Source organism: Physella acuta, unplaced genomic scaffold, assembly GCF_028476545.2.
Source record: "Physella acuta isolate Inbredline_101_S28 unplaced genomic scaffold, ASM2847654v3 ptg001196l, whole genome shotgun sequence".
NCBI lineage: Eukaryota > Metazoa > Mollusca > Gastropoda > Physidae > Physella > Physella acuta.
Window position 1 is genome coordinate 82153 of NW_026732713.1, and position 11808 is coordinate 93960.

Genomic DNA, 11808 nt, shown 5'->3' on the forward strand with positions numbered 1-11808 from the left:
GTGGTTAGGTATAGGTAGGAGGGGGGTGGTTAGTTATAGATAGGAGGGGGGTGGCTAGGAATAGATATGATAGAGGTGGTTAGGTTTCAGGTAGGAGAGGGGTGGTTAGGTATAGATATGATAGAGGTGGTTAGGTTTTAGGTAGGAGAGGGGTGGCTAGGTATAGATATGATAGAGGTGGTTAGGTTTTAGGTAGGAGAGGGGTGGCTAGGAATAGATATGATAGAGGTGGTTAGGTTTTAGGTAGGAGAGGGGTGGTTAGGTATAGATATGATAGAGGTGGTTAGGTTTTAGGTAGGAGAGGGGTGGCTAGGAATAGATATGATAGAGGTGGTTAGGTTTTAGGTAGGAGAGGGGTGGCTAGGAATAGATATGATAGAGGTGGTTAGGTTTTAGGTAGGAGAGGGGTGGTTAGGTATAGATATGATAGAGGTGGTTAGGTTTTAGGTAGGAGAGGGGTGGCTAGGAATAGATATGATAGAGGTGGTTAGGTTTTAGGTAGGAGAGGGGTGGTTAGGTATAGATATGATAGAGGTGGTTAGGTTTTAGGTAGGAGAGGGGTGGCTAGGAATAGATATGATAGAGGTGGTTAGGTTTTAGGTAGGAGAGGGGTGGTTAGGTATAGATATGATAGAGGTGGTTAGGTTTTAGGTAGGAGAGGGGTGGCTAGGAATAGATATGATAGAGGTGGTTAGGTTTTAGGTAGGAGAGGGGTGGTTAGGTATAGGTTGGAGGGAATAGGTTTGGAATAGGTAAGAGAGGGGTGTTTAGGAATAGGAGATGGGTGGGGTAGATAAATATAGGTAGGAGGGGGTGATTAGTTAAACGAAAGAGATCGGTGGTTAGATATAGGTAGGAGAGATGTGGTTTTGTATAGGTAGGATAGAGGTGTTTAGGAATAGAAGGCGAGGGGTGGTTAGGTATAGGTGGGAGAGGGGTGGTTAGATATAGATATGTGTGATTATGTATAGGTAGAAGAATGGGGTTAGGTATAGGTAGAAGAGGGGTTGTTAGATATAGATAAGAGAGTGGTGGTTATATATAGGTAGGAGATAGATTGTTAGGTATAGGTAATAAAGGGGGATGGCGGATAGATATAGACATGTACTTAATGATGGAATTACTCGAGAAACTATTCTAGACCGCATTCAAGAATGTTGAATATCTAGAAATCTGCGTTAGCAATGTCAACTTCAGATTTAAAAATAAGATAAAAAAGTCTCAAAACAAAAAATGATTCTCTTTTCAAAAGGCTTTCACCATCTTGTGTAAAGAAACCGACGACACTAAAGTAAACCGATCCCCTTCTTTTATACCACTTTGGTTGTCGGTGTTTGTTTTTCAAAGTGATTATTTTATTTCATACTTTTAACTTCAGCTTTTCAGAGACAGTTCCAAGGACAGGGAAAAATTGAATTATCGTCACATGAACTCAGAGTTAAAAGTCGATGTGGCAGATTTTAGAATCAATTTATATGCTTTTAGAGTCAGTGCATGAACTTTAGACTCCTTATGTAAAATTTAGAGTCGATTTAAATGGGTTAAGCGGTGAAAAGGATCTTGAAAAAAATATCTTGTAATACGTGTGTTATTAAAAACAGCAAGGCATTTGTGACATTTTTTATTGTCACAACTGAGCATAGAAGTGACAGGTTATGTATCTTGTTGTCTTGGGTTGTGTACATTCTTCATTTTTTAGTCGATTAGTTGTCGTTTGAAAAAAAAATATAAAAAATGTTTACAGATTAAAATGTTTTCAGCTTGGGTGCTTGTAGGATGCATCGTACCTTGAACAACGTGGTCTAATGCTAGGTAAAAAAAATAATCAACACTCAACACCGTGATGTAGCCGCCAAATGCAAAAAAAAAAAAACAATAAGTAAATAAATAAACAACATACATCAACCCCGTACCCCATAATAAAAAAACATAAAACAAAATAAACAGGTAAAGCGAATGTCCAGACATTAATGATTATAGCATTTAGAAACCAGTGTTCCGATGACCTAAGGATTAAACGGAAATTTAAAAAGAAATAGAAAACTCGAATACACCGAATTTCTTTTCTTGGCTGAAATTAGGGGACACCAAAAATTGTAATAAACTGACAAATGTTATAAATCGGATAAGCAAATCAGTCGGAAATTATGATTAACTTGAAATTGGTACACATATTAATACAACCGCTTGCGGTTAATAAAAATGTAAGTACAACATGGATGTAAATCCTGTATCTTAAAAGTTTAAATGGAATCCTGTTTATGCTCTATACCAGCGAAGGATGGAACTATTGAGTGACGTATGTGTTCAGCAATCTGCTAAGCGATGGGGGGGGGGGGGGGGGGCATGGGATGGAAGTGTTGGAAACTTCTAGAAGGATTTCTATTACAGTCAAGGATTGAGTTAGCTACTAGAAAGGGAGATTAGACAATCAGATACAAGTTTTACGAGAGGGAAAAAAAAGGAGTTGATGATTTAAAGAGTTGTAAATTAGATCTAGGGTTTCGAGGGAAAAAAAACGAAACACAATTAAAATACAAAATAATACTTCATAGTTTAATCAGCAAGTAGGATGACGGTATATTCTGGAATAAAAATTTCACAGGAAAAAAAACGCTGTAAATAAAAAAATAAAAAATAAACAAGGACAAGAGGTCGCCTTGTACTATTAAGGACAAGTCACGAAAATTGGAGACCATTTTTTTCTTAGATGAGATAGCGAGTAATTGTGTCGATAGACACAGGGTTCTAGCTAAACCGGAAGTGGCTTTCGACATTGTCTTCCAAATGAGAACTTGGGTTGGTTGTCTGTTACAAAAGTGATCTGACAGTTTAAAAAACATAAACGTAAGCTGTAAATGTGTAGGCCTATATGGTAATCATTATTTTATTTTTATATTGTGTATGGTTAAATTGGTTTTTTTATTTTGTAAAAGCCTAGTTAAAATGGTTCTTCATTTTGTATAGTTAAATTGAGGACTTTAGTGCTAAAGCAATTAAGTCACAAAAGAGTATTTTGAGATAAATGAGATTAAAAATTCAAATGGGCTATAAAACAAAAAGTTTTCATTTATATTTTTGTTTGTTTAAAAAAAAAAGACACTTCTCTAAATACTTCATTCTTGATATTTGTACTTAAAGTCATACTAGAGGAATAACTAGATTTAATTTTCACAAACAATGTGAATTTTGGAACTCGGTTCTTCAATTGGCTTTCCATTGCGTACAGTTTATAATGGCTCTATCACGTAAAAAAATGGTGGAGCTCAAAGCTGCTAACCCGAGGGTCTCGAGTTCTGATCCTTAATCCTCATACAATGTCCATGAGTGCACTCAGCTTTTATGGGTACCTGACTCAGGTTAAAGGCGGCTGGACATAGCATTGACCACACTATCTCTTCATGTGCGGAAGTCAAAACCACGTATCAAGTCGCCTATCCCTTGGACCACCGGTTCCAGAGGCGTAGCGACCCTTCCCGGCGCCCGGGGACAAACTTTCGATTTGCACCCACCCCCCTGAAGATTTCTATTTGCACCCCCCTCCCTCAACCTTTCAATTTATTTTTCTAACCCATTTTAGCGCCCCCTAAGGTCGGCGCCCGAGGGCATGTGTCCCCCCGCCTCCTCCCTTCGCTACGCCTCTGACCGGTTCCAACGGGCAACAGATCTTACACAGACAACAGTGTGACTATCACTATATAGGCAGTGCAGTCAGCAGTCAGTCTTTAGCTGGTGTTTGTACTTAAACATAGGCTACAGCTGTTTAATGGCAGCGATTATTGATGAAATAGAGTAGTAGATTATCATGAGTTTTTACACACATCTGGTATAGATAGTGATAACTTTACGTATATAAATATATACATACACACCACACACACACACACACACACACACACACATACATATATATATATATATATATATATATATATATATATATATATATATATATATATATATATATATATATGTGTGTGTGTGTGTGTGTGTGTGTGTGAGAGTGCATGTGTATTAGTGCGCGTGAGTGTGTGTATGTTTGTGATATTCCTTTAGAAAGTTTGTTAAAGATTTAATTAGCCTCAATCTCTGGTCCTTATCTCGATTTGTTCACGTTAATTTCACGCGACAAGCAGCTTTAACGTGTCCCAATTAGGCTCAGCTTTCTGAGGCAGAACCCTCTTTTGATTCGCCTTATGTGGTGAATAATTAGGGTTCAGTGTTTGATGGCGTACTGGCTGACATCAATTGAACCCTCTTGAACCCTAGAGATGTTGAAACTATGTTTGGTGTAGAATAGAGGGAAGAGGTTAGATAGACAATGTTACTTACAATCTATTGGGAATGATATGTGACCGACAATTGTGTCTCAAAGTGCTTTAGGTGCGCAAACGAAGAATGTGGTGATTCGCTTCAGAGCTTATGTAAACTTTCATGGTCAATTCAAAGGCGTCGACGGTAATTTGTTCTGTCATTAACAAGCAGTACAACTACATCAAGACCAGAGTTTCTTTCAGGCATCTCTTTGGTAGGGGGTAGGTGGTCCCCGAAGCACGTCCACCTTCCCCTGCCCCCACCCCGTACAAAATAATTTATACTGAAAAAGTATAATTAGATAAGTGTCCGCACCCCGGACATTTAAGTACTTCCTCCCAGAAAAAGATGTCTGAAAAAAGCACTGATCTAAATAACACCCTCCACTCTGTGAACTATTTGACACCATAGTTCATACACTACACGAGGAATATTACGCTTGTTATGCATAAAGGCAAAAGGGCAAATCTAAATCATACACTCCCGTATTTAAAGTTATTATTACAAAAAAATATTTTCATTATCAATGGGGGCGGAGTGGTAGGATGGTAGAACGTAAGACTATTAACCCAAAAAGTATCGAGTTCCAATCCTTGGCTGCTACTTCTTCCAATATTGATGACATTACTTCTGAAATTTTTATTTCGTTTCATTGAACTGACCAGCGGTCAATGCTCTTTGACGTAAGCGACGTTTATGTAAGCCACTGCACTTTACCGGATAATTTATTTCTCTACAATCTCATCCCAAATGACACACGTCCATCCTGATGCCACCAGGACAGAAACATGATGTCCATTTTTTCCCTCTGGCACAAGGGAGACAGTCTACAATTAGATCACGGCCGAGCCTTTTAGGCGAGTTGTTAGCTTAATTAATTCCCCTTGTGGTCAGTTCCAACCACTCGCCTTGCAGCGAAGTAAGGGAGACAAGTTAGATGAGAAAATAAGGGAGACAAGTTAGATGAGGAAAAACCTCTAGATGACTCGAATTTGAGATACAAAAAAGGTAATTTTCGCCATGGTAACATGACTTAAAATTAACTGATTAGTTTAGTGGACTATGTTGTAATTAACGACCTGGCCCGGGGGTCGGGGTATTAAATAAAAGTGTGATATGTGGGCGGGGCACTGATATGGGATAGACCTTTAGGAGAAACGGGATAATGAAAAACGGGATCCATTTTTGGGGTAAATTAGGTAGGGCTAACACCGATAACATCTATAATTGAAACAGATTAAATTACTATGGTCGTATCCTACTTCTTCTCTTATTCCTCCCACACAATGTGTTACGCAAGTGTTTTCCTATATGTTGCCTGTATTGCATGTCTTAATTAGGTAATCAATAATATTAATCAAAACTCGAAGGCTCTTTATAGTTGATTAACAAGTTAAATTCTAATCGTGTTGGTTTTTATTAGTTTGATTTTCACCCGATGTGTTGCCTGTAACTGTAATGTATGTCTTAATTAGGTAATCAATTATAATAATCAAAACTCGAAGACACTATTAAATCAACCACTTTTAGAATTGATTAACAAGTTGAATTCTAATCGTGTCGGTTTTTTAGTTGTTTCATTGTCCCCGAAAATGAGCAATTCAGTAACTCAACATACTACTCTCTACCACGTCAGACGTATTTTACGTCTGCCCATGTTTTACATTTAATATTACTTAACCCCTTCCGACACGACCTACCGTCCAAAAAATTATTCCATGAATGGAAAATGATGTTGTGGGTGTCTTGGCATGGTATACGAAATTTCGGTCAGGTAATATGTAAACTATGACATGTTAAAACAATATACAACGCATTAGAGCAACATATCAGTAGATCTTTATTTATAAAATGCCATTTTGAATTATTATTCATTTGGTATTAGAGACAAGCATCTTATTCGAAAAATACACAATTCAGAAGTCGGCATCTAGAATATAATTAAATATTTGTTTTAAATGTTCAAATACTTTCACGTACATGAAGGCCACGTAGCTTGAACTCCTAGTTGAAATTGTAGAGTAATATGAAAAACGAAACGTGCTAAAACTTGCAGAACAGATTTGTGGGAATAGAAATAATGTAAAACAAAAATTAAATTCGTGTTTTTATTTTTTATTTTTTTAAATCGGTCAAATGTCATGTGTACACATTCGACCACCTGCTCGCCATCATCGCCATCTTTCCATTTCCTTGCGGATCAAAGAACATCGGTCAAAGCTTTCCACCCCCTCCCGTCTCCCACCCCTCATGGTCTCCTGGTTTTATCAGCTGTTCCCAGTTCTTTGCTATCCTTTCAGCCTCCTCCAGCACATTACGTCGCCATGTCTTCCTAGGTCGACCCCTGCGTCGCTATGAGTTCCTAGGTCGACCCCTGCGCCGCTATGAGTTCCTAGGTCGACCCCTGCGCCGCCATGTCTTCCTAGGTCGACCCCTACGTCGCCATGTCTTCCTAGGTCGACCCCTACGTCGCCATGTCTTCCTAGGTCGACCCCTACGTCGCCATATCTTCCTAGGTCGACCCCTACGTCGCCATGACTTCCTGGGTCGACCCCTGCATCCCTTGCCCCGGGGGTTCAACTACAGGACCCCTGTCTCTATTGCCAGCGTCCTTCTTGAGCGTTTGCGCAATCCATCGCCATTTCCTGACCGTGATTTGCTTTTCTATTGTTTTCCGTCCACAAATTTCCGATAGCATATTTTTTTTCTTGCTATTTTATATTTATCATACTCCTTCTACACTTATTTATAAAAGTCTGGACTTTTTTGTTGACTCTATTGAACTAAATCTCATCAACTCCACGTGTCAAATTTAGAGTAAGTAGCAAAGTCACTAAACACTTTACATGATCAGGTGGATTTTAATGGGAGTTTCCAATTCGAAGTTTGTCAAGACTAGAATAGAAACAATCAAATATATAATACAGTAAAAAACAAACTCTAAACGTACCATAAGACACCCACAAATGTACGAAGTAGCAACAAAAAAACAACAAAGCTATAACTTTTACAACATTAACGACACGGCTTTTTATTCGATGTTATCAAAGTTGAAAAAAAATATTCGTGTTTCAATGTTAAAAACAGGCAAGACGACTATGTTTTTATACGCCGTGGCCGATGTTAAAAATATCAATGTCATCAATATTTAAAGCATCCATCTTGTCACCGTTTTTATACGCTGTTGTGAGGCCGTGTAAATTTGTGACAACAGTTCAGTCTGACATCAGCTGTTGAAAACTTCATGTCAATCAAAAGCTTAACCGACCAGATTATTTCTAAGTTGTTATACAAGACACGTACAATTTCTATTACGTCAGACAGCTTCGATACGGCCGCTTTGTAACTTGATTGAAAAGGTAAAATTCGATTTAGTTTCTAGAGGGTATGAAATACCTTGCACAGCTCTCTCGTAAATTAACGTTACTGGCTAAATGGAGATATTCTTTTGCCATACAGTCAGTACAGGTCGAAGAAGTGAGTATTATACACACCGATGTTGCCAGCTACTAGACCCGTAACTTCCAGTCAATGTTTTGCCTCCCTCCTCCAGTATATAGCCATACGTGGTATGGACATACCAATCGACATTCGGGTAAGAAAACGCGCACTCTACGGCTAGATCACAACGTCCCCATCACACTAGTAATGACATCAGCATATTATTATATCTACATGTGAGGCTATGGGGTTTTTATAACTCAAATCTCACAATTTTCTTAACGATTAAATAAACAGAGAGCATGTAAATATTATCTCCAAAACATGCTGAGTACCGATACCCGGCAGATGAAGCGAATTAGCTCAGGACGAGAACATATCTAGGAGAGAAAAGCTCCAAAATCAACAACTGCTATGTTGCAGATTGTTCTTAATTAAAGCAGAAAAAGGTTATGGAAGCTAATCTAGAAAGAAAAGACTGAGGTCAGCGTTTACAGGCCATTGGGCACAAAACAGCTCAACTCCATTTTCTCCAAGGACCGTCAGGTTCGAGAAGGGTAATTTTCTTTTTTACTTTTACTTTTTTACACGTAATAATTAGTCGTTTTTGGAAATACCATTTAGTAGTAAATGTAATAACGAAGAAGAAGGTGACTGCATTATATAATATCAGCCTTGACTATCTTTTTAAAACTCCTCCAAAATACAAACAGAATGTTGTTTGTTTCAAATATTAGACCGGAGACTGGTTTAGCCCTGTTTACCCATTTGATCTCCGCGTTATAAAGTTGTATTAATCCATCGGATATCAGGAGATTTATTCGTCCATTACAGCAAGGGGGTGTTCGACTGGGGTACAAAATCGAAAGCACCTTATGAACTCGGTCACACGGTTAGATGCGATGGTTTTGGATTTTCAAACAGCTTTAGAAGATTTGACGTATATTTTAACAAACACGGTTCATGAACGGGTTAAAAGACTTGAGGATTTGGATACAGTAATTAAGTTTTAATTAGGATACGTTTGTAGACGTTCACCACAGAACAAGGTACATGTAAGGTTTACTGAGGACTTGGCTTTAAGGGGAGATAGCTCTGGTTTTACCAGGCTCTGTTTACATTCTGTTTCTGTTTGGGTTGCAGAGGCGTAGCGACCCTTCCCGGCGCCCGGGGACATACTTTCAATTTGGCGCCCCCTTGGGAGCAAATTTTCGATTTGCACCCCCCCCCCCCCCTCGAACTTTTCATTTGCACCCCCCCTCAAACTTTCGATTTGCACCCCCCTCGAACTTTCCATTTGCACCCCCCCTCAAACTTTCAATTTGGCGCCCCCCCTAAGGTCGGCGCCCGGGGACATATGTCCCCCCCCCGCCCCCCCCCCCTCGCTACGCTACTGGTGGGTTGTGGGGTTTGACTTCCGGAGCGCACCAGTGGCTAAGGGGAGACTGAGTCATGTGTGTGTGAGTGTGTGTATGTGTGTGTGTGTGATGGAAGGGGCAGTAATTTTTTTTAAAAGCCGTAATTATATATATTTATATATATATATATATATATATATATATATATATATATATATATATATATATATATATATATATATATATATATGCGTGTTGTTCATCTTTAGTAAATTGATACCATGATATTGATAAGAGTTTACTGTTTCTATTGTCTATAACTAACTAAAAGAGAGTTGTTTCCTGAAAACAGACTGCGTTAACGGCACAATGGTGGGAAATTATCAATGAAGTAGTAAAGTACATCAGAGGTAAAGTTGATGGTGTTATTCTATTTATAGATAATAGGGAAAACACGTTTTTTCGGGTTCATCGTTTTTAAATAAGGTTTCGCTAGTAATCTCTAAACTAAACAGTTGACGGAATAACATCGCATTTTAGTGCCTTCCAGCTGATAATGTTTTATTTGAATGGTTAGGTCATACGATACAACTCACGACTGCTAAGAGTTCCAGTTCGTAAGGGCATCTGCGAGTTTACCGCGCTATGACATTAGGGGTAACTTTACAACATACGAACAGTGAATTGGTTCTAGTACTTTCCAATTTGACGAGCTAATGCTGCCTCACAGGCTTTACTTTAAATCGGTAAAACTGTTAGTTATTGGTCTAGGAATAGGTGTACTAATGGTTAGGATTGGGGTTAGAGCGTGGGTTAAGGATTGTGTTAGTTTCAGGCCTAGGGGCAGTATTAGAATTAGCGTTAGAGGTAGTGCTAATGTCAATTATATGCAGTGGCGTCGCTAGGTCTGGTGTCATCCGGTGCGACACCTAATGGTGTAACCTCCCCATTTTTTTCTCTGTAAATTTTGTAGTGTAGTTGGTCCCTCACCCTCCCCCCCCCCCCCCCCCCCCCGTCAAGTCTTTAAAGTGTTCACATTTAATACTAATGATGTACAGCTGGGTGTACCATCTATATGTTTACGTCATGGTGTTCCCCTCCCCCGTCTTGACGCGATGGTCATTATTTACTTTAAAATATTTTTTAAACTCTAATTAACCATTCATTGAACTGGCAAATAACATTATTATTCTATATATCTTGCAATTTTTTTGTCTTGGTGTCACCCCCCCCCCCCGCCCCCTAAATTGTGTCACCCGGTGCGGTCCGCACCCCTTGCCTCTGCCTCACGAGGCCTCTGATTATATGGTTAGGCTAGCTATATCATTTTAACATTAATAATGTCCGTTGGATATACTTACTAAGTATATAAATGCCATCATTTTCCAGTGATATCTATATCTTTATTATAACTTAAACAATGTCGCGTGGAATGATATTCATCTTATAATCAAGTAAACCAGTACAACAACAAAAAATGTAGAATTAAATTTATTCTAGGCACTACAAACTTACACAGACGAATGCAAGCAATTTAACCACAAGACAATTACAGAATCAAATAATACTGGCCTCAACAATCTTACACAGTCAAAACCAAAAAACCTTTCTCAATGTTGAAGGTAATGAAGAAACTCTAAAAATAAATCTAATAGTCTCGACTAGCTGGGTGAAAGAGGACTCGATAAGGCGCACATCACACTGATAGGGGCATGAAGACTTAGAACACATGAGATGGGAGATAACCACCACACTAGATAACTCTAAACGAGATTTGTCGAGAGTGCACGGCCTTCAACAGAGACGAGTTAGATGTTAAATCAATAAAGTTTAATAAAAGTCGTGGTTTCAATCGTAATACTGGTATGGCTTCACTTCAAGGCAGGGCTTTTAATTTAAAAATGTCATTATGTTGTAATTAAAATAAAATGTGGATTTCTACATTTAAACCTGATCACTCATTAATAAACAACAGTGAATGATATTTATTTTGTGTACAAAAGATTAATCGACCACATAGGTTTTAATTGTGATAGTCTTAGTCAGTAGATTAACAGCCAAGAAGGAATTATCTGCACTATAATTTGTACCATCACACATGGTCGAATCGTAGAGCATTTGGTTGCTAGCCGAAAGTGTCAAGTTTGGATCTCGATTCCGGACTGGTGACATTACGACGTCCCTTATCCCACCCAGTTCAGATGTATAAAGGCGGCTGGGAATCGTTCATGTGCGGAGGTCAAGAAATTTATACTTCATCTGCCCCATGGATCGCAATGTTCAAAAGAGAGTTCTATTTTGTTCTTTTTTAGTACCATCTCTGTACCATTTCAAAATTTCATCTGGAATCACATCCTCAAACAGAGTTGTAATGTCTTGACCTGTTTTCTCTACTCCTTCTGGCACATAGAGCATCAACTATTACCGCCTACATTGTCCTATCGCCGGCTGTGAGTTTTGCAGTCTTCCAATGTCAGTATTTATACATTACAGCAAATATCGATGCATTAAAAGTAATTTAATAATTACCTTAATAAAATCTCTTAATTATAAAGGGCGTTGATCAACATTAAAGTGCATTTATAAGAAAAATACACGGGGTGTAAAATAGGAGCAATACACATCAAGAACTCCACTGACAAAACAATTTATTAGCCTAATTGTTAGATTGGAGAGGACGCAATTACCAATTGAT